This window comes from Macaca fascicularis, chromosome 17 (assembly GCF_037993035.2).
Source record: "Macaca fascicularis isolate 582-1 chromosome 17, T2T-MFA8v1.1".
NCBI classification, from domain to species: Eukaryota; Metazoa; Chordata; class Mammalia; order Primates; family Cercopithecidae; genus Macaca; species Macaca fascicularis.
In genome coordinates, this window is record NC_088391.1 from 63818797 (window position 1) to 63843553 (window position 24757).

General features: G+C 35.3%; 1 protein-coding gene across 7 annotated transcripts in view; it reads left to right on the forward strand.

Annotated features, from left to right (window-relative positions):
* The window catches only part of PIBF1 (progesterone immunomodulatory binding factor 1), a 238531-nt gene that overhangs the window by 75011 nt on the left and 138763 nt on the right, over positions 1-24757 (forward strand). The gene's annotated exons all lie outside the window — the stretch shown is intronic.

The following is a 24757-nucleotide window of genomic DNA, read 5'->3' on the forward strand; positions in this document are numbered from 1 at the left end:
GAATATATTTTATTCACTTGTCAATGGTCGTTTTGGTGGTTTCCAGTTTGTTACTATCATGCATAAAGCTTCCATATAATTTTTTGAAAGTGTGTTTTTATTTATCTTGGCTAAATACCTAGGAGTGGCATTGTTAATCATCGGGTTGATAAATGTTTTACTTTTTAAAAACCTGCCAGTGGTAACACCAAAGTGATTGTACCATTGTATAATTCCTAGTTTTTTGTTTGTTTGTTTGTTTGTTTTTTCAAAATCTGTATGTTCTAAAGTATGTGTGTTGGAAGGAGAGTATCAGAGAGAATGATATATCTTTAATTTACCAATGGAAAATGATATTTATTTTTAGTAGCCTTGTTAAGAGTAAAATAACTGATAGGCATTATGGTAAATATCATTACTTCATTAAACATCCTACACTTTCAATTGTTTGACTATATAGAGCGTAAACAGTGGCTACCTTATTTTTTTAACTTTTCATTTTGAAATCATTTCAGAAAAGTTGCTAAAATGGTGTGAAAGTTTCTGCATACCCTTCACATACTAATAAACTTTTGAAATTAAGTTCAATGGGTCTTTTAGTTGTTAAATGAAGACCAGATTAATTTGAGATATAAGCAATACATAAAACTAAAATTTAAGGCGAGTCTTCATATAACTAACCTGTTGTAAAAATATTTTAGAATGACTCAAATTGTGATACTTCTGAATTCACATCAACTTTATAAACTTGGCCTATGGAAGAATTTTAATAAATGTTATATTGAAGAAGTCATTCCTATAATGTGGAAGTATGTCTTACTCTCAACATCAGTGACTCATGCCTGTAATCCCAGCACTTTTGGAAGGCTGAGGCGGGTGGATAACTTGAGGCTCGGAGTTTGAGACCAGGTTGGGCAACATGGTGAAACCCCATCTCTATGAAAAATGCAAAAATTAGCAGTGCGTGATGGTGCATGCCTGTGATCCCAGCTACTCAGGAGGCCGAGGCACGAGAATCACTTGAACCCAGGAGGCAGAGATTGCTGTGAGCGGAGATCATGCCACTGCACTCCAGCCTGGGCAACAGAGTGAGACTCTTTTCTCAAAAAAAATTTTTTTAGTTTATCTAAAAAAAAGTAAAGATCATAGTATAAAAGATCATGGTATATAAATCAGCTCCTTTCATTAGAGTTCCTATAAAGCCTTCATGTTTTATATTTCATTATGTGTAACCCTTCCAGTTACAAAACTGTGTGATGTCCCCTAAAGATTCATTTGACTTTGTGTTGATGTCAGTTTTTAATGTGTAGTTTTAGGAGTGTATATTTTTAGGGATGGCTCTAGAATAAGATTTATGGGCAAACTAATAAGGTTTAAAAGAAAGCATAAGATATTACCTAGTAAATCAGAACTTATATTCTTCACTTGATAGCTACTGTGTGGTTTTGTAAAGTTGGAGAGAATAGTAAATCTGACCATAAAATTGACCAATTTATATTTATCGTAAGCTCTGTTATGTCCTACGCTCTTAACCTAAATCCTTCTGATCCTACTTGTCCATACATTTGCAGCTGATATTCACCTGAAGGCCATGCAGTACTCTAATACCTAAAAGTATCTGTTAAATAATAGAGGATTCAATTATTTAATGTTTGTAAAGCACTTAGAACAGTGCCTTCCTATGATAACTACTATTATCATAGAATAATTTGTCCAATTTAGTTTTGTTGTGAAAGTTTATTGAATTTTGTTCTTCACAAGTTGATATCTTTCTAATGAATTTTCCACTAAAATTTTAGATAAACTGGAAGACCTCATTTTCAAACTGCCAGATAAGAGGAAGCTTATTTATTCATAATTCTTTGAAGTCATAGTAAAGCCTTGCTTATTTAGAGCCTAATTTTCAGCCAACCTTAAATATTTATGATAGTTTTAAAATCAAGACAAGGGAAAAAAAGTCTTTGTAGATACTACTAAAAATAACCCTTGAGCAGCAAATAGAGCTAATGCTCAGGACTGTAAAGAACTATACAGAACCAGAGACTTATGGATAAATGAGTAAATGAATGAGAATAATATCTGGGAATGTAAAACTCAAAATAAGCTTAGGCTTTAACAAAATGCTTAAAATAGCTAAAGTTACTTATCTGTTTTTTAAGATATAATATCAATAAATGAAGGGAAAAGTATCCCTGCTTAGGATCATAATGTTGATAAATGATATTTTTAAAAGTAGAATTCTAGATGTATCATCAATTTAATTCTTTCTTAATTAATATATAAATTAAGTGTAATTCATGCCAAAATTTTCAAATGACTTTGTGAAACTTGACAGAGCAACACTAAAAATTCTTTTTCACAATTATCATGGCTATTCTTGTACATGTACTCTTCCACATAAATATTTATAACTATATTTTTTACATCATGCCTTTTCTTCATCTGAAGTTAAATTTTGGGGTAGTGTACATAGAGAACTAATTTTATTTTTCATGAAAATGTCAGTTTCCTTAAGTTAAACTATACATTTAATGTAAGCCAAATAGAACCCAAAGATATTTTTTTAAAAACCAGACAAATAAGTTTTGTAGCTTATATGGAAAAATTAAGTAAGTGCATTTCTAGATAAGAACAATGAATTGTGACAGGTCACTAGGGTAGCCAACTAGGGGAAAAAGAAAATTGAGATCCATACCTCATAACTTACACTGAGATAAATTTCATATGGATCAGAGATTTAAATGTAAAACCATTAAAAACCTAAGATGCCATAGGGGAATGTTTTTATAATCTTTAATTACAAAAGGCCTTTGCAACTTAGGAGTTTTAGAAGTAATAAATTGATAAACTTGATTCCCTACAAATGGAAAATGTTGGTGTGGCATTACTGCCATAAGGAAAGTCAAAAAACAAATGCAAATGCAATCTTAGAAAAAATATTTGCAATATCTGTCACAGTCATGTCATTAAATTCATATTAAAACTATCCCTATTTTCAGCTGGGCATGGTGGCTCATGCCTGTAATCCCAGCACTTTGGGAGGCCGAGGCAGTTGAATCACCTGAGGTCCGGAGTTCAAAACCAACCTGGCCAATATGGCAAAACCCTGTCTCTACTAAAAATGCAAAATATTAGCCGGGCATGGTGGCACATACCTGTAATCCCAGCTACTTGGGAGGCTGAGGCAGGAGAGTTGCTTGAACGGAACTTGGGAGGCGGAGGTTGCAGTGAGCTGAGATTGCACCATTGCACTCCGGCCTGGGCAACAAGAGTGAAACTCTGTCTCAAAAAAAAAAAAAAAAAAAGCCTGTTTTCCACCAAAAACCAAAAGGTTGATAATACATTGTGTTTGCGTGGGTATGGAAAAACAGGCAATCTTAACATTGTTAGTGGGATTTTAAATTGGTACAACTAATATGGAGAGTAATTCAGTAATACCTATCAAAAGTACAAATGCACATAGCTGGTGTGTGTGTGTGTGTATGGAATGTATGTATGTGAGACGGAGTCTTACTCTGTTGCCCAGTCTGGAGTGCAGTGGCACAGTCTCCGCTCACTGCAGCCTCTGCCTCCCTGTTTCAAGCGATTCTCGTGCTTCAGCCCCCTGAGTAGCTGGGATTACAGGTGCGTGCCACCACACCCGGCTAATTTGTGTATTTTTAGTAAAGACGGAGTTTTGCCATGTTGCCCAGTCTGGTCTCAAATTCATGACCTCAAGTGATCTGCCTGCCTCAGCCTCCCAAAATGCTGGGATTACAGGCTTGAGCCACTACACCCAGCCACACATTGCTCTTGATCAATAAATTTTATTTCTAATAAGTTATCCTGCAGGTATACTTGCTAGGTTCAAAATGCTATATATACCACCTTATGTACTGTAGCATAGTTGACATTTAGGCAGTAGTTAAAAGAATTGTAATTCATGAAAACATTTACAGAATACAACAGTGTAGTTGTACAAAAGGAAGTAAGTGGCTCTTTATATCAGGACCAGGAAAAATCTATTAACATTTATTGCTTCTGGAGAAGGAAATTGGGTGTTGGGTGGTTGGTGGACAGATAGAGATTTTGTACCTCATAAATATGTATCCTCCTTTGTACCTCATACATATTGAAACTTACAATGTGTTTTTTTTCTTTTTTGTGTATTTTTAATTAAATTTAAACAAAGAGTGATTATTAAGAATTCTTACATACAAGTTTCAAATCATAGTTACCGAGAAACTTCAGAAATTACGTTTTTAATACTCCTGGTGAACAATGGGAGTGAATAAAGGGAGTCAACAAATGCCATCTTGTTTTCATAAAAGGGAAGAAGATAGTAGATTCTTGCAACTATTAAGGAACATATTGATATATTACATTACATATCATATTTTGATAAATTATAAATAATTTAATGCAATCTTATATAAACTTTAAGCAAATTACTTGACTTTTTTTAACTATAATGGATGTAAATACTTTGATGAACCTTTGTTTTTTCCATCTTCAGATAGGTGTGATGATTCTAACCATTTAGGATTGCTTTGAGCCTTAGATATTTTATATATATATATATATATATATATATATATATATATATTTTTTTTTTTTTTTTTTTTTTTTGGAGACAGAGTCTCGCTCTGTCACCCAGGCTGGAGTGTAGTGGCCGGATCTCAGCTCACTGCAAGCTCCGCCTCCCGGGTTTACGCCATTCTCCTGCCTCAGCCTCCCGAGTAGCTGGGACTACAGGCGCCCGCCACCTCGCAGATACAATATATTTTAAGTGTATGGCATAGATTATGCTCGGTAAGCAGCCATGCTTGCAGTGGTTTTTAAGATTGCTATTGAAATAAGCAAGTATCACCAAGAGTTAGGATGGGTTCTCTAAGAATAAATCAAAGAAGACTACATTTCAATTTTTAAGAGATATATTGCAGGGGTAAAGCATGGAAATGCGTTAGATAGGAAACAAGGGATTTGATAAGACTTTCCATGACATCCTTTTAAACAATATGGGGAAAATACGGGGACAGTTCAAGGCCAGGTAAATGGATTAGTAACTGTTGAAGGGCTTTATCCAAATGTTGTTAGAGAATCATTAATTAAGAAGTGGGTATATGATGCTCATCTGTAATATCCTGCAGTACTATATTTCTGCATTTTTGTCAGTGATTTCAGGAAAAATTAAAACTACATTTAACAAAGTTGATGTAAAACAGAGAAGAATAACAAATTAATTGAATAATGAAGTAAGGATCTAATAGATCTTTTCAGGGAGAATTAATGAACTGAATGAATTTTAATAGGAATAAATGTAAGATCATGCAGTTGGGTCCAGAAAACCTATGATTTATTGGTTTTATAGGCTTAGATGTGAAATGTGAAAATGACCTGGAAGGTTTGAATATGGAGATATTATCCTACAGTAATAGAAGTTATATGTAGAATGTCATCTGTAATTACCTTATAGAACTATGCTGATACCTGGGCACCCAAGCTTTAAACTAAAAGGTTTTCAGAGGAATACGCCATAACTGCAAAAAGATTCAAAAGTGCCCTATTAGTGATAGGCTATAACTACCTACAAATATTTTAAGCGTTCACATACGAAAGAGCTGGATTTCTTACTTGGCAAGACCTAAAGCAGTAGAATAGGGATCACTGGGTGATCACTGCAAGAAAGTGTGAAGCTAGGACTTTTCAGAATGCCTTAGCATCGAACACATTCTCTATCAGTAGTATTCAGACAGAAGCCAAATTCAGTAGAAATGTGCTTGTAAAGATTGAAGCATCAAGTGGGCAGCTTGATGAGTTTAAAGCCCCCTTTCATCCTGATGTGACAACCATGTAAAAGAGTTGATACGCTCATTAAGTTACCATGCAAAAGAAATGGTGAACCCAAGGTCATTATGAGAATATTATTTAAAAGATTTCTGTAGTTCACTTTCCTCGTGTTTTTTTAGGAGTGTGTGTGTGTGTGTGACAGCAGAGAGACAGAGAATCTACTGAAGTTATTTTGAGTATAGAGTGTCTATGTTGCCTATGTGTTTAAACTCATATATTTTGGGAATATCATATATATTTTGTATATAGTGAAACTTAAGGAAAAATATTCTGTTTTATTTTTCAGAGGTTAAATTTTTAATATTCAAATATGTGATGCTGGCTTCCTTTGTCACTTCCTATGTTTTAATCTTTATGTGGAATGTGATTTCCCTGAATCATGCTTAAGTAAAGCCTCTGGCATGCCTATACATAATGTTCTAGTCAGGTATAATTAGCCTCATCTTTTTCATTTATGTTAGAAGTTTTTATTATCAAATGCCACATTTTTTTGATTAAACAACCTGTGTTATTATAAAGAGAAATGTATGGAAACGGCGTGCCATTTTTCAAACGAATGAAAATGGCTTTTTACTCAAAGACTATACTTTTTCTACAAAGGAAAGTACTTTTCTCAGGCAAATAAAAGACCCATATATGTCCCAATTCAAGCTGAACAATTTGATAAGTAACAAGTACCAGTTTTCGTGAACATGAACAGTTATTATGTCATGTTCTGTTGCTTTGAATGTCTGCATGCACTCCTAAGATTGTTTCTGCCAAAAAGTGGAAATTTTAAAATTCAGTGTTTGTAGTAGAGTAAATTGAATACACTGTTACATTTGTGGGCTACTACATAGAATCCTGTGTTTGGATCTAAAATGTAAGGTTGCAATTCAAAATTAATTTTAATAGTAAACTTTTTTCAGTTATGGTTTGTTTTAGATAAAAAAATGTGTTCTATGCAAGGTACAGTGGCTCACACCTGTAATTCAGGCACTTTGGGAGGCCAAGGTGAGAGGATCACTTGAGCCCAGGAGTTTCAGACCAGCCTGGGCAACATAGTGAAACCTAATCTCTATAAAAAATGTAATAATTATTATATATAAGATATATATTATGTACATGTATGTTATGTATTTTAAAGTAATTTTCATTGTAAGTATTTTTAAATGAATATTGTTTGAAATTATGTTTTCAATCCCAACTTCTCTGGTAATGGTAGGAGTTTTGTCCTCATTTTATACTGGTACAAGGCCAAAGCAAGAAGGCATGCAAAATGAGATGAGCAGAGTAAGTGATTTTTATGTCATATTGGGCTAGTTTAAAGTTTGATAAAGAAACCAGCTGTCCTGAATTTCCATTCAGTGGTTTTTTTTTTCATATTTCTATATACTTTTATCTTTATATTTTAATCTGCTACCAGGCTAGAGTGCAGTGGCATGATCTTGGCTCACTGCAGCCTCCACCTCCCAGGGTTCAAGCAGTTCTCATGCTTCAGCCTACTGAGTAGCTGGGACTACAGGTGTGTGCCACCACACCCGGCTAATTTTTGTATTTTTGGTAGGTATGGGGGTTTCGCCATGTTGGTCAGGCAGGTCTCAAACTCCTGACCTCAAGTGATCAGAAAAAATGCAGCAATTGTTGAAGCCAAAAATATGGCAATAGAATAAGATGGCAAAAACTGATGAGAGAAACTATATATGAAAATGATAGTACAGAAATAAAAAGGAATGAAAGAGAAATAGTATTTAGGGTCAGGGAAGTTCTGGAAAACCATCTTGGTAATTTGAGGCTGGATGTTTATAAAACAGAAAAAAGAATAAAGTGATGAAAACAGAGAAAAAGTAATTGACATGGAGGACAGCCAGTATATATTCACCTTCAGTGTGCCAAGGGAAGAAAACAACAAAATGGAACAGGAAAAAAAAAAAAACATTTAGAGATACAATAGAAGAAAACATTTTCTGAAATAAGGAATCTGCAATTTAGAAGAACTCATCACATTCTGGGTAGTGGGAAGAGGATGGGAAACAGCAGTGTCGTAAATCTAAGTGAAGTTACAGAACATGAATGTTAAAGGAAGAGAATTAGAAGTATCTGGGCAGAATAAGTAAGTCATTTACTAAGGAAAAAATAAGTCTAAGCTGCATGCAGTGGCGTGCCTATAGACCCAGGTACTCAGGAGGCTGAGGCGAGAGAATCGCTCAAGTCCAGGAGTTGAGGACCAGCCTAGGCAACATAGTGGGATGCCCACCTCAAATAAACAAATAAATTAATTTATTTGAGCTCAACGTTTTCTTCCATAATATACTTTATTCATTTAGCAATATTTATTAACCACCAAGCACCATTTTCAGGCACTGTGATTAAGGATTTAACAGGATGAAAGGCTCTCTGTCTTAATGGAACTTGTATTTCTGTGATGTAAATCAGAAAATATACAAATAACAAAATAAATAATTTTTACAGAGTAGCAATTATTTGAAATATATGAAATAGGGTATGATTCAGGGAGGTGCGCAGTCTGAAAGATGAGAAGGAACCAGTCATGTGAGGTCCCATGAAACATATTACATATGGCCTTCCTGAAAAACCTGTTGGAAATTGTAACTTCACATGGATTGAGATGTCAAGGTAAAGAAGAACTGGCAGTGAACATTTAGTGTAAAATGTAATCTTAAGGACCTTTATCATTTTGGTTACAAAACATTGTAATCATAATTGTTAACAAGAAATTATAACGTAAAAATAATAGTAGTGGCAAAATAGCAGAAACTTGCAACTAAAATTAGGGAATTGATGGTAAGAGAAATAGTGTTTGTACGTATTATATATATAATGTTCTCAAATTTCATGAAATAATAGTTTTATGAAGAAATATATGTTTTAACATATCACTTAAAACTATAAATGGAACAGGCCATATATTTTGCATACTACCGGAGGAGGGGGAAAAAAATCAATCACAGGCTGTATAACAAAGGACAGATAGCAAAGCAAACACCAAAGAAGTAAAAAAACAGAGACCCTAAATTAAGATGGAGGAAGGCTAAACATATCTTTTCTAATAGCAATTGTAAATGTGACAAACACACCTTGTATATAGGAAAAGAAATACAGTTGGGGTCAAAAATGAAACTTCTTCCACATTAGTAAGTGACTCAGGGCCGGGCACTGTGGCTCGTACCTGTAATCCCAGCACGTTGGGAGGCCGAGGCGGGTGGATCACAAGGTCAGGAGATCGAGACCATCCTGGCTAACACGGTGAAACCCCATCTCTACTAAAAATGAAAAAAAAAAAAAAAAAAATTAGCCGGGCGTGGTGGCGGGTGCCTGTAGTCCCAACTACTCAGGAGGCTGAGGCAGGAGAATGGCATGAATCCGGGAAGCACAGCTTGCAATGAGCGGAGAGCTCGCCAGTTCACTCCAGCCTGGGCGACAGAGCGAGACTCCATCCCAAAAAAAAAAAGAAAGTGACTGAGGATTTTTAAAGATGGAAAAAAGGCAAAATAATAGAGAATTAAACTATTCTAAAATAATTTATTGCAGATTGTCTTAAAATAATAACTCAGAACCTTGAGAATCCCTCTGTAATGACATTATGTACACGATAAAGATATGCTCAGAAATCTTTACATGTCAGATTTCCAAGAGGGAAAGTGCTTATTTTCCTATTCTGAGTTCCATGCCCAGCCCAGGCAGCTCAACTGTTGCCAGAGGCGATGGTTACATTTTAAAAACATGGTTTAAGGGTATGTATACTGTCTAGATAAAGTTCTAAATAAAGAGCATGCTGAACAGATAATTTCAGTTAATTGCTTACTATGGTTTATGCTTCAAAACTATTTGATGAAGCAAAGAAACTAAACTCGGAAAATATAAACAAGTTGGAATCATGTTGTTAATTCATAAGCACTTACTAAATCCTGCTTAAGGCCACATTAAAGTTACAATTATAGATATATATTGAAGTGTGTGACTCATAAATTAGCTTAAAAATCAGGTTCATTCATCTTACAGTCCTTGTTTGAGAGTGAGGACGATGGGGTGTTCCATGATCTTTTCTAAGTCTAGCCAGCTGCCTCCCAAATGTGTAATTTGGGGTTACACGTTGAGAAAGTAGACTGAATCAATACAAATATGTAAGTGTTACTAGAAAAAGAACTCAATTACATGTTCTTCTGATTACTCATCAATAGCATCAAAAGGAAATGATATGGATGAAGGAAACATATGTGTGCACATTTTTTAAGATGTTTCTTATAAATCTAGCGTCATAGTTGGTCATTATACTTGTGAACTGAAAACCAGAGAAAGTAAGAGCGTAAGTTGTGTGTGTGCGCATGTGTGTGCATGTGTGTGTGTTCATACAGCTTTCTGTATAGGCTGCTGCTCTGTTGCTTTAGGGGGAAATTTTCATAGATTTACATTTGGTAAATATACTCACATCCAAAAAAAGATGTATGAAAAATTGGAATGCCAGCGAACTAAATCAACTCATAAAAACTAAAGTTAAGGGTAAGATTATTTTCCACGATTATTTTAAAATATGATGTTTACTGGAAGGAAAGTCCGGAGAATTACCACAGATGAAGTGTGAGTGTATTTCTCCCACTTGTAAATGAGCTCTTATTTCCTACAGTGTATATTCTGGTCCACAATGAGTCATTTTCAACATGTTTCAGTTTAACTTCTAATACATTTTTAAACTTGGCAGGCATATTTAGATGAACATTACTTCCAGTTTTAGAGACTGCTTCTAAATTATACTTCAGTGTTGTAGTCATCATGAACAGTTCTTTCAGTAAAAGGAAACAGGATTGATTGGAAATGTATGTTTTGGAGGAGCAAAAAAAATGGTTACCGTTTTTAAATTTTGTTACTACATAAACCCTCTTAACATTATTTTAAAAAGTTGCAGTTGTGAGGCCCTTTTATGGATAGAAGATACTAATTTAGAGAAGAGAATATATGATGTATCCTAGATAATAGTAAAGTTAACATTTATTAAACTTTTAGTATGCCTAGCACTGTTTAACTGTTCTATACGTATTAACTATTTTAATACCTGCGTAATAGGCAGTAGTGTGTTTTCTGTAAGCCATTCAGGCCATGTTTCTATTAGAAAATGTGAAGCCCAGCACACATCTGGATATGTAACTAAAACTTCATGAGTGTTTGTAAAAACTACAATTTATATAGAGAATTTTACATATTGCCAGCTCTGAATAAGTATTTAATAATTACCTCATATGAATTTATGCAATCCTGTGAATCTTCTGGCAGATTTCATTGGCCAACCTGTCTACTGTTATCTTTTAAATATTCTTGGTTTTTGTTACTATAATTTTTACACTGTGCCTTATTATTTTTAACACTTTAAAAGTTCATAAAAATTTAGTTTGAAAACTGCTTCAAGATCATTGCAAACCTTGCATTCATTTTGCAAATGAGGAGACAAGTCTAAAGAGGTAATACAGTTTGTCCTCAGTTACACTGTTACTAGAAATGGAGCCATAATTACACATCTGTTCTCTTTGTTCCCATCCCAGTTGTTCTTTCTGCCACACCATTATGTTATACTTAGTAAATAGTATATGAAGCATAATATGTGTGAAGTTGAACATCAGTACGTATATTTTTGGTCTCAAATATGCACATCAAAAACAACAAAATTTATACTGTACTTCATAGGGTTGCAATGATAAATTGCCAAAATTTGGTGGCAAAACGACAGAAATTTATTCTCCATTTTATTTTATTATTTATTTATTTATTTATTTATTTATTATTATTATACTTTAAGTTCTAAGATGCATGTGCATAACGTGCAGGTTTGTTACATATGTATACTTGTGCCATGTTGGTGTGCTGCACCCATCAACTCGTCAGCACCCATCAACTCGTCATTTACATCAGGTATAACTCCCAATGCAATCCCTCCCCCCTCCCCTCTCCCCATGATAGGCCCCGGTGTGTGATGTTCCCCTTCCCGAGTCCAAGTGATCTCATTGTTCAGTTCCCACCTATGAGTGAGAACATGCGGTGTTTGGTTTTCTGTTCTTGTGATAGTTTGCTAAGAATGATGGTTTCCAGCTGCATCCATGTCCCTACAAAGGACACAAACTCATCCTTTTTTATGGCTGCATAGTATTCCATGGTATATATGTGCCACATTTTCTTAATCCAGTCTGTCACTGATGGACATTTGGGTTGATTCCAAGTCTTTGCTATTGTGAATAGTGCTGCAACAAACATACATGTGCATGTGTCTTTATAGCAGCATGATTTATAATCCTTCGGGTATATACCCAGTAATGGGATGGCTGGGTCATATGGTACATCTAGTTCTAGATCTTTGAGGAATCGCCATACTGTTTTCCATAATGGTTGAACTAGTTTACAATCCCACCAACCACTGCTCAGTGAAATAAAAGAGGACACAAACAAATGGAAGAACATACCATGCTCATGGATAGGAAGAATCAATATCGTGAAAATGGCCATACTGCCCAAGGTTATTTATAGATTCAATGCCATCCCCATCAAGCTACCAATGAGTTTCTTCACAGAATAGGAAAAAAACTGCTTTAAAGTTCATATGGAACCAAAAAAGAGCCCGCATCTCCAAGACAATCCTAAGTCAAAAGAGCAAAGCTGGAGGCATCACGCTACCTGACTTCAAACTATACTACAAGGCTACAGTAACCAAAACAGCATGGTACTGGTACCAAAACAGAGACATAGACCAATGGAACAGAACCGAGTCCTCAGAAATATTCTCCATTTTAGAGACCAGAACTCTGAAACTAATATGTTGACATGGCTTTACTCTCTCCTAAGACTCTAGGGGTAATCCTTTGATTGCTTCTTCCAGCTTCTGGGGGGCCCCCAGGCATTCCTTGGCTTCCTTGGCTTGTAACTACATCACTCTAGTCTCTGCCTCTGTCTTCATGTGGCCTTCTCCTCTGTGTGCCTCGTATATGGATACATCTGATTGCATGTATGGCCCACTCAGATAATTCAGGACAGGTCTCTCATCTCAAGATACTTAACTTAATCACATCTGCAAAGACCCTTTTTCCAAATAAGGTAATAGTCACAGCTTTTGGGAGTTAGGACATGGACTTCTCTTTTTTGGCAAAGTTGGGGGCACCATTCAACCTACCACATACACCTTTTAATTCATGTGAGTTATATTTGCTTGAATTCTTCAATAAGGTTAACATTTTATTTTGAAATTATTCAACTACAATTTTCTAATTTTAGGAGTTACTGAAATTCTATGATATTTCTTTGGACTGTCTTTTCAACCTACTAATGTGTCATTTGCCAAACTGTTAGCTGTTGAACAAAATCATACCTTAGAGATTCTAGACTCTGCCATATCATCTATGACGTGTATTTATTATGACTTTAAAATCTTCCTGTGTGACTTTTAATAACATTCTTTAAGAACATCATGACAGTGACATTAGGATTAAAGAAACAGAGTAGTTATACATTTTTAACAGATACAGTGTAAATACCTAGCATTTTGACAAGCTATGTTAGCTTCATTTAGGCCATTTACTTGCTAAAAATTAAATTTTGCTCTACTGTATTTGAGATCCTTTAGATTTGGGATGCTCTCATGATGACTGTTTCATGTTTTATTTTCATTCCTTATTTTTTTCATTCAAGTCATTCCTGATTTTAATAAATGTTTATGCATAATATGTATCTTTGTATTATATATCCCAGTTATATGATCATTTAGTTTCTGCTTCTGTAGAAATCATTATTACTAGATGTGAAGATATGCTGAATTCATTTTAGCCGTTGAAAGTATATTACTGTAAATGAAAGGAAAAACAACCAATATATTATATAAGTCTGTGCTTCATACAGTTATTGATATGGTTTGGGTCTGTGTCCCCACCCAAATCTCACCTTGTAGCTCCCATTATGTGTTGTGGGAGGGACCGGGTGGGAGATAATTGAATCATGGGGGGTTGGGTCTTTCCCATGCTGTTCTTGTGATAGTAAATAAGTCTAACAAGATCTGGTGGTTTTAAAAATGGGAGCTTCCCTGCACAAGCTCTCTCTCATTGCCTACCACCATCCACAAAAGATGTGACTTGCTCCTCCTTGCCTTCACAAGGAGGCCTTCTCAGCCATGTGGAACTGTAAGTCCATTAAACCTCTTTTTTTGTAAATTATCCAGTCTCAGGTATGTCTTTATCAGCAACATGAAAATGGACTAATACAGTTATTAATAGAATTAAATGAAATTCATTATTTAATTTTAAGTACTCAACAAATATTAGCTATTATTATTACCATCATCTAGTTAGTTGATTTTTAAAGTAAGATGTGTTTATGTTCTCTTTTCAGCACCATAAAGGTAGAGCAGTCTCTGACTAGATCTGGTAAAAAATATTTCATGCAGATGAGTAAACTTCGCTATTACAGTGAGCTCTCTAAAGAAAAAGTCCCCTTTCCTTACTTACTGTATATTTTAATTGTTAGCAACTCATACAATTGGGATTTTTCTTGCATCTTTTTGTAAATTATAAAAAAAACCGTGTGTTTTAAAATTGATGTTTTTTAAAACTTCAAGGTAGTGTGTTTTCATTTTATAAATGGGAAGTGTCTATATTATTTGTAAAAAGTAGAAAATTAGTTTATGTATCTTCAAATAGCAAAGCTTACGTGACCGTCACATATCTATTATTAAAATTCAAATGTTTTAATTCACTTGGACCCCAAATGTGAATTTCCCTTGGCTAGATTATTCATAGATTCTCTGCATGTAATGATGCCTATGATTTCTAAAATTCTTTTTGTCTAAAATCATGAAGATGGCAGATGCACAAAATAATACATCTCCGGGCTGTGCATGGTGGTTCACGCCTGTAATCCCAACATTTTAGGAGGCTGAGGCAGGAGGATTACTGGAGGCCAGAGTTTCAGGAACAGCCTGGGCAACAAAGTGAGACCCCATCTCTGCACACACACACAAAAATTAACCACGCACAGTGGCTTGTGCCTATAATCTCAGCTACTCAGGAGGCTGAGGTTGAAGGATCCCTTGAGCCTTGGTGTTTGAGGCTGCACTGAGCTAAGATGGTGCCACTATGCTCCTGCCTGAGCAACAGAGCAAAACTCTGTCTCTTTATTAAAAAAATAAAAAGAGAAAGAAAGAATATTTCTCCTTGCCTGCAGGCGAGAATGCACCCAGATCATTCTAGTCTGATAGGCTATCCATATGCAAACCTGTAAAGGAACTCACATACCTGTAAAGGTACTCACGTACCTGTAAATGACAATGAAATGTTAGCTTCAAAATAGTTTATGGAAGTAGTTTACAGGAAAGTCAAGGTATAGTAAATAACCTATCATTTATAAGAATGGAATGTTCTGTATGTTGGTGTAACAAAACATGTCTATTCTTTTGTGTCATGTTTTGCCGTTGGTTAAACCATACATTTGATCAAGTAGTAAGTCAGCAGATACTTCAGCTTGGTATCCAGTATAACCAATATCACCTCTTCGTTATAGAAACAACCTCTTCCATGGCTGGATGCAGTGACTCATTCCTGTAATCCCAACACTTTAGGAGGCCATGGTGGGAAGATCACTAGAGGCTAGGAGTTTGAAACCAGGCTGGGCAACATAGTGAGACCCCAGCTCTACCAAAATTTTTTTTTTTTTTTGAGACGGAGTCTTGCTCTGCCGCCCAGGCTGGGGTGCAGTGGCTGGATCTCAGCTCACTGCAAGCTCCGCCTCCCAGGTTTACGCCATTCTCCTGCCTCAGCCTCCCGAGTAGCTGGGACTACAGGCGCCCACCACCTCACCCGGCTACTTTTTTGTATTTTTTAGCAGAGACGGGGTTTCACCGTGTTAGCCAGGATGGTCTCGATCTCCTGACCTCGTGATCCACCCGTCTCGGCCTCCCAAAGTGCTGGGATTACAGGCTTGAGCCACCGCGCCCGGCCAAAATTTTTTTTAAAAATTTTTTTAAAGACAAAACTACTTCTTCCCATTATTGTCTGTACCCTAACTAAATATTAAGCATTCCACTTGTAAGAAAGTTATTAGCTCTGATCGCCTCTCTTTATTCTTATGTATGAGTTTTCATTCCACAAATTTTAGACAGTGTTTACAAAGTGTAAGTTATACAAAGGTATAGCTAAAGGTTGTGGCTACTTAACCATATATATATATCTCTCTCTCTCTTTAATGATAGAGACCACTAGAGCAGTATTGACTTAAATGGCTCAAATATTTCATGAGCTTTCAATAAAAAAGACTAGCAATAGTAATTTTGAGTTTATTTAGGTAGGATTATGAAAAAAGTTATCTTTTTTCTTTTTATGAATTTTGTTTGTAAAAATTATAATTTAATTGTATAAGCACTTTTATGAATTTTTAATTGCAGATAACATCTGATAAATGTTATAAATTTGTTCCCACATAATTGTACATGACATAGAATTCCATATAGCTAAACTCATTTTCCATTACCATTTTATAATAGAACCTAATGGAAATTAATTAACATGACTGCCTTTTTCCTGTGAGAATTGAGTCTCCATAGCCCATTCTATGAACTGTTCTCTGCCTTCCTTAATTCTTTAATGTATAGATGAACCTAACATTCCCTTCCTGTCGATTTCAGATGTTTAATGTTGCTTGCCTTGTTTCCTTTTATTTTAAATGAGAGCCGACATTATGAGCTCAGCACTTAACTGAGTACATCAAAGGCAAAAGAGAAACATATCTCTCCCCATGGTTTCAGATGAGAATCTGGAGAAAAATATGTACGTGTGCTCAGATTTCTCTTTGTTGGAGTATGGACTATGGAAAGAGAAATAAAATGCCAAAGTATCTCTCTAAACTTTTCGTATGGTGGGCTAGAAATTGTTCAAGTCAATATTTATTGAACCTTTGTACATGACACACTGTAGAGAATTTTAAAAATTAAAACAATTTCTGTTTTGAAAGAGCTGAAATACATATATACATATTTATATTTTAAAGCAAAATTTTATATATGTTAAGAAGTCTGTTGTAGGCTGTGAATGTCCCTATCTGTTTTGGGAGTGGCCTTTTAGAAGAGGTGGTACATGAGACAAGCATTTGAAGTGTGAAATTTGACATGCAGATATGAAAGACGACTATTCCAAAAATGTTATAAACCTAAATATAGAAGAAACAAAGTAAAAGAATTGTCAAAAAACAACAGATAATTCATTCACCTGATTCAGAGTATACAAGTAGAAAAGAGATAAGGATAGACAGTTTCATTTTTTGGTAGAATGTCAGAATAAAGAGCTTTTATTTACTTCAGTGGGCAGTGAGGGCTGACATGATGAGATTTACATTTTAGAGAATTAGCTTGGCAGTAATATATGTATATGTATTTATGGTAATTCAAGATGCCCTGAATAGGAGTGCCTGAAGTCCAGATGATTGGTAACTATGGCCTGAATTGGATGGTGGCATAGAGAATAAAGATGGGAAAATTGGTTTTAGAAATACAAGTTGGAGGTGATGGGGGGTAGAGATTTTTCCACCTGTTCTCTATTGCCATCCTTCATCCCTCACAAAGAAAAGAAATTTTTAGTGCGTTTAGATCATATTCCAAAATATAGTTTGGGCCATGCTTCTAGTCAAGTGGTGTCTGTCTGTCTGTCTGTCTGTCTCTCTCTCTCTTTCTGTTTCTCTCTCTCTCTCTGTCTTTTGAGACAGAGTCTTGCTCTGTCACCCAGGCTGGAGTGCAATGGCGTGATCTCAGCTCACTGCAACCTCCGCCTCCTGGGTTCAAGTGATTCTCCTGCCTCAGCCTCCCAAGTAGCTGGGATTACAGGTGCCCACCACCTTACCCGGCTAATTTTTGTATTTTTAGTAGAGACAGGGTTTCATCATGTTGGCCAGGCTGGTCTCGAACTCCTGACCTTGTGATCCACCCGCCTCAGCCTCCTAAAGTGCTGGGATTACAGGCGTGAGACTCCGCACCCAGCCTCAAGTGGTCTTTCTCTAAAAGATTACAGTCATGATTAGAGCTTCCCCTTCCACGTCATCTGTTCCTAGCTCTGGCAAAACGGGGTGGAGCTCACTTGTACCACTTCTCAGTCTTCTGCATTATATACATGCTAATGTATGTAGACTCCAGGAGCCAAACAGTGTTAAGATGGTGTTGGGCCTTAATGTCCTCTCTTAAACCTACTACTCTTAGTTGGAGTTTTTACTACAAGCGCAGCTAATAATGTAGTCACAATTTTATTTCCAATTTGCTACTGTCCCCTTTTTCAAAAGCCTCATGGTAAGGGGATGCTTGTTTTAATAAAGCATTTAGACAATTTTTTAACTCACCCTAATATCATTTAATAGCACCCAGTCCCTGTATCACCACTAACAGATGGATCCTGTTACAATAGAGGCAATATAATTTACGTTTAAGAGTACAGTTTCTGGAGGGTAAATAGCCTAGGAGGTTATGATCCCAGCTCTATTGTTCCTGGGTGCATGACTTTAGGGAAGTTACTTAACCTCTATGTCTCAATTTCCTCATGTATTAAATATAATAATAGTAACTTATAGAATTGTGAGGAATAAATAAGTGTTATAGCGTTTGTTACATAATGTGTTAAATATTAGCTATTGTGATTATTACAGGATGCAGTAACTGACAATAATTGAAAGCATCTTGGAGATTTATCAGTGATTCCTACAGAATTTTCTGGGTTGTTTGAGATGATAGTGATTTCATTATCAGAAATAGGACTTTCAGAAAGCAGAAGTGATTCATGTGTTAATGAAGGCTATAATTTTGATTTAGGAATTGTACTTGAAGTGCTAAAGCACCATTTAGGTATAGAAATAGAGTTGACAAATAAGAATAAGGATCTCGAACCTGGGAGAAATAACAAGCCTATAAATAAAGATTTGGGGTATATCAACAATGCTGAACCCTATAGTAAGTGCCCTGAAATTGGGGAAGAGGTTTAATAATTGCTGTGGAGCAATATTGTGCTAAATGTTTTAGGAGTTTTGTTTGTTTAATTAATTTTATTCTCAATTTTTATTTCTCATAATTGCTTTGTGTGAGGAAATTAAGGCTCAAGGAGGTTTTCTGAAAATGCCATGGCTGGAGTTTACAAATAAATTACAAAAACTTTAAGTAACTTTAGCAAGATTACAGGATACAAGTTACTATGAAAAAAATTTAATTGTCTTTCTGTATGTTAGCGCTATGCATGTAAGAATTGGAAATTTTCTAAAATAAACCTTTTCAATAGCAGAAAAATATCAAATACTTAGGGATAAAATTAACAAAATATGAAGCAAGTACAGGACCTGTACACTGAAAACTAGCAAATATTGCTGAGAAAAAAACAAGGAAAACCTAAATAAGTGGAGCAAGATATCATGTTCATAGATTTGAACACTTAATTTTGCTGTAATGTCAGATTTTCCCAAACCAACGTAAATATTAAGTGCAATTCTGATCAAAAACTCCACAGACTTTTTTGTAGTCTAATCAGCTAACCTAAAATTTACATAGAAGTCGAAAGGACCAGAATATCCAAAACAATTCTGAAAAAGAGAGATGAAGGTGCCTAGTGAGGAAATGATAATCTTTTCAGCAAATCTTGCTAAACCATTTAGATATCCATATATAAAAAAGTACACCTCCACCCCTACTTCGTACCTACAAAATTAATTTGTAATTCCTATATCTAAATGTAAGATCAAAAACTAGAAAATAAAGGGAAACCCTTAGAAACCTTGAGTTATCAAAGGTTGCATAAATAGGACATAAAGAACATGAACCATCAAGAAAAACTTGTTTCCTTTTTTTTTTTTTTTTTTTGAGCTGGAGTTTCGCTCTTGTTGCCCAGGCTGGAGTGCCCAGGCAGTGGGCGCGATCTCTGCTCACTGCAACCTCCGCCTCCCCAGTTCAAGTGATTCTCCTGCCTCAGCCTCACAAGTAGCTGGGATTTCAGGCATGCACCACCACGCCCGGCTAATTTTGTGTTTTTAGTAGAGGTGAGGTTTCACCATGTTGGTCAGGCTGGTCTGACCTCAGGCCATCCACTCGCTTTGGCCTCCCAAAGTGCTGGGATTACAGGTGTGAGCCACCACACCTGACCTAAGAAAAACTTGATATTTCAACTTGGCTGTAGTTAGGGGACAAAAAGAAAAACTCGTTAAATTGTACTTGTTCAAAATTTTTTTAAAAATTGCTCTTCCGTTAATAAAGGAGAAAGACAAGCCATAGTCTTGAGGAAAATATTTGAAAACCACATATCTAATAAAGGGCTTACATCCAAAACTCTTGCAACTTAAGGAGACAAGCTACTCAATTTAAAATTTTTTAAAATGGCCAAAGGATTTGAACAGTTACTTCATGAAAGTAGAAATACAGATGACCAATAAGCACAAGAAAAGATGCTAAACATTATTAATCATCAGGAAAATGGAAATTATACTGAAATTCATTACCGCTACAACCACTACAATGGCTAGATTTTAAAACACTGAATATTACCAAGTGTTGGTAAGGTTGTCAGTTAACTGGAATGTCCACACATTGCTTATGTGAATGCAGAATCACAGTCACTTTGGAAAACAGTTTGACAGTTTTTTAGAAGGTTAAACATAAACTTAGTATAAGACCCAGCATTCCTACTTCTAGTTATTTACTCAAGAGAAATGAAAACCCTATATACATGTAAAGACTTCTGTGTAAATGTTTATAGCCGCTATATTTCTAATGTCCCCAAACTGAAACAACTAGTGCATCAAACTAAATTTGAGTTTATACATGCCATGGAATACTACATAGCAATAAAGAAGGAGGATACTCTTTATACATGGAAAATATTTTTATTATAAAAGCTCTATGTTGAAAGAAGACAAACACAAAAGACTACATAGTGTTTGATTCCATTTATATGACATAATAGAAAAGGCAAAACTAATGACACAGATCCAATCAACAGTTGCCAAGAACCAGGGGTGGAATGAGAGAACTGACTGAAAAGTAGCAGCACAGAAAGTTTTGGGGGGTGATGGGAATGATATGATCGTAGTCATGGTTGCATGACCATAAACATTTGTTGAAACTTACGAACTTGCACACTTAAAATTGGTAAATTTCGTATGTAAATTATGTTCCAGTAAAACTGGTTTTTTAAATGACTTAAGTGGCTGTTTATTTTTTAGAGCAGTTTTAGGTTCACTGCAAAATTGAAAGGAGGTACAAATTGCTCATATAACCCCTACCCCTACATATGTATGGCCTATCCCATTATGAACATACCCCACCAGAGTGCTACGTTTGTTACAATTGATGAATCTACACTGACAAATCATTATCACCCAAACTCTATAGTTTTCATTAGGGTTCACTCTTGGTCCAACTACTTTTTAATTCCTTCATCTCTGGTCCAAGTTCACTCTTGGGGTTGTACATTCTATATGTTTGGACAAATCTGTAATGCATATATCTATCAATGTAGTATCATTCAGAATAGTTTCATTACTGTATTATTTTACTGTGTCCTTAACTTTTTCAAAATGTCAGAATCATACAGTTTGTAATCTTTTCATGCTGTCTTTTTTTACTTAGTCGTGTGTGTTTAAGGTTTCTCCCTGGCTTTTCATGACTTCATAGCTCATATCTTTCAGTGCCAAATAATATTCTATTGCTGAGATGTATCACAGTTCATCTGTTCACCTACTGAAGGACATCTTGTTTGCTTCCAGGTTATGGCAGTTATGAATAAATCTGCTATAAACATCCTTGTGCAGTTTTTTGTGTAGATAAGTGTTTAACTCTTTTGGGCAAGTATTCAAAGAGTATGATTGTTGGATCTTATGGTAAGAGTGCTTAGTTTTTTGTAAGAGACCACAAAATGTGTCAGTGTAGTGTGGGGGAAAAAAAAAAGAAGAAGAAACCACTAAACTGTTTTTCAAAGTGGCTATATCGGTATGCATCACCACCGGCAGTGAATGAGAATTCCTGTCACTCCGTATCTTTGCCAGCATTTGGCATTGCCAGTGTTCTGGATTTGCGCTATTCTAATACATGTATAGTGGTATCTCATTGTTGTTTTAACTTATATTTCCCTGATGACATATGATGTAGAGCATCTTTTCATGTGTTTATTGGCCATCTGTGTATCTTCTTTGGTGATGTGGCTGTTAAGGTCTTTAGCCCATTTTTTAATAGGGTTGTTTGTTTTCTTGTTGAGTTTTTAAAGTTCTTTGTATGTTTTGGATAACAACCCTTCGTGAGATAGGTATTTTGCAAGTATTTTCTCCCAGTCTGGGGTTTTTATTTTCCTTCTCTTGATGGTGTCTTTCATGGTGCAGAAACTTTAATGAAGTCCAGTTTATTCTTTTTTTCATGGATTATGCATTTGTTGTTTTGTCTAAAAAGTTATGGCGCAGACCAAGGTTATCTAGATTGGTCTTATGTGTTATCCTTAGGAGTTTCATAATTTTGCATTTCACATTTAGGCATGTGATTTATTTTTAGTTAATTTTTGCAAAGGTGTAAGGTCTGTGTTCAGATTCTTTTGCATATGGTTGTCCTATTGCTCTAGCAATGTATGTTGAAAAGACTGTCTTTCCACCAGTATTCCCTTTGTCTTTTTATCAAACATCAGTTGACTGTGCGGGTCTATTACAGGGCTCTCTATTCCATTATCTATTTGTCTGTTCTTTTGCCAATACCACACTGTCCTGTTTCTGTAACTTTATAGTAAGTCTCAAAGTTGGATAGTGTCAGTCTGCCAGCTTGGTTCTCTTTCCACATAATATTGGCTATTCTGGGTCTTTTGCCTTTCCATATTAACTTTAGAATCAGTTTGTCAATATCCACAACATAGCTTGCTGGGATTTTGATTGGGATTACATTGAATCTATAAATCATTCTTGGAAGAACTGACATCTTCACAATATTGAGTCTTCTTACCCATATACGTAGAGTATTTTTACATTATTTAGTTCTTCGATTTTTTATCAGAGTTTTAAGTTTTCCTCATATAGATCTTGTACGTATTATTTTAAATTTATACCTAAATATTTCGTTTTAAGGGGTGTTAATATAAATGTTTTTGTGTTTTAATTTGAAATTTCACTTGTTCGTGCAGACATACAGGAAAGTGATTGGCCTTTGTATATTGCCCTCGTATCCTGCAACATTGCTATAATCACTTACTAGTTCCAATAGTTTTTGGCCAATTCTTTCAGATTTTCGACATAAACAGTCATGTCATCTGCATACACAGACATTTTTATTTCTTCCTTCCCAATATACTTTTTCTTATCTTTTCTTATTGCAATTAGCATCAACTTTGAGTATGATGTTGAAAAGTTCCTGATCGTAGTTGGACAACTTCAAGTTTCTTACCATTAAGATGTTAATTGTAGGATTTTTGTGTTATTTTTTATCAAGTTGAGAAACTTCCCACTATTCCTAGTTTACCGAGAGTTTGTATCAGTAGATGTTAGATTTTGTCAAACGCTTTCTCTACATCTATTGACAGAATCATGTGGTTTTTTTCTTCCTCAGCTTGTCGATGTGATGGGTCACATTAATTGATTTTCAAATTTTGAACCAGCCTTGCATAACTGGGATAAATCCCACTTGGTTGTGGTGTATAGTTCTTTTTATGCATGAATTGTTTTGATTTGTCAATAATTTGTTGAAGGCTTTTGCATCGATATTTATGAGAGATGTTGGTCTCGATTTTTTTTCTTGTAATGTTGTTGTCTGATTTTGGTATTTGAGTGATGCTGGCCTCATATAATAAAGTAGACAGTATTCCTTCTGCTTTTAGCCTCTGGTCGATACTCTAGAGAACTGGTATAATTTCTTCCTTAAATATTTGGTAGAATTTACCAGTGAACCTATCTGGGCCTGTCCTTCTGCTTTGGAGGGTTTAAATTATTGATTAAATATTTTAAAATACATGTAGGCCTCTTCAGATTCTCTGTTTCTTCTTGTGTCAGTTTTAGCAGATTGTGTCTTTCAAGGAATTGGTCCATTTTGTCTAATTTATGAAGTTCGTGAGCACAGAGTTGTTCATAGTATTCTTTTGATTGTCTTTTTAGTATCCATGGGATCTGTAATAATGACCACGGTTTCATTTCTTTTTCTTCCTTTCTTTTTTTTTTTTTTTTTTTTTTTTATTTTGAGATGGAGTTTTGCTCTTGTTGCAAAGGCTGGAGTACAGTGGCACAATCTTGGCTCACCGCAACATCTGCCTCTTGGGTTCAAATGATTTTCCTGCCTCAGCCTCCCGAGTAGCTGGGATTACAGGCATGCACCACCATGCCTGGTTAATTTTGTATTTTTAGTAGAAGTGGGGTTTCTCCATGTTGGTCAGGCTGGTCTTGAACTCCTGACCTCAGGTGATCTGCCCACCTCAGCCTCCCAAAATGCTGGTATTACAGGTGTGAGTCACCATGCCTGGCCTTCATTTCTGCTATTAGTAATTTAGGTTCTCTCTTTCTCTTAGTGTAGTTAAAGTTTTACTTAAAGTTTTACTGGTTTTATTGATTTTTTTTTTTTTCCCAAGAACCCTCTTTAGATTTCATTGGCTTTCTTTATTGATTTTTGTGGTAATTATTTTCTTAGTGCTTACTTTGGATTTAATTTACTCTTTTTTTCTAGTTTCCTAAGGTAGAAGTTTAGATGATTGATTTTAGATCTTTCTTCTTTTCTAATATATGTATTTAATGCTATGCATTTTCCAAGCACTGCTTTTGCTGCATTCCACAAGTTGTATTTTTATTTTTATTTAGTTTAAGATATTTTCTAATTTCTCTTGCGTTTTCTTCTTTGATGTATGTGTCATTTAGAAGTGTATTGTTTAATATCCACATATTTTAGAATCTTCCAGTTATCTTTTTATTGTTGATTTCTAGTTTAATTACATTGTAGTTTGAGAGTAGAGAGCATCTG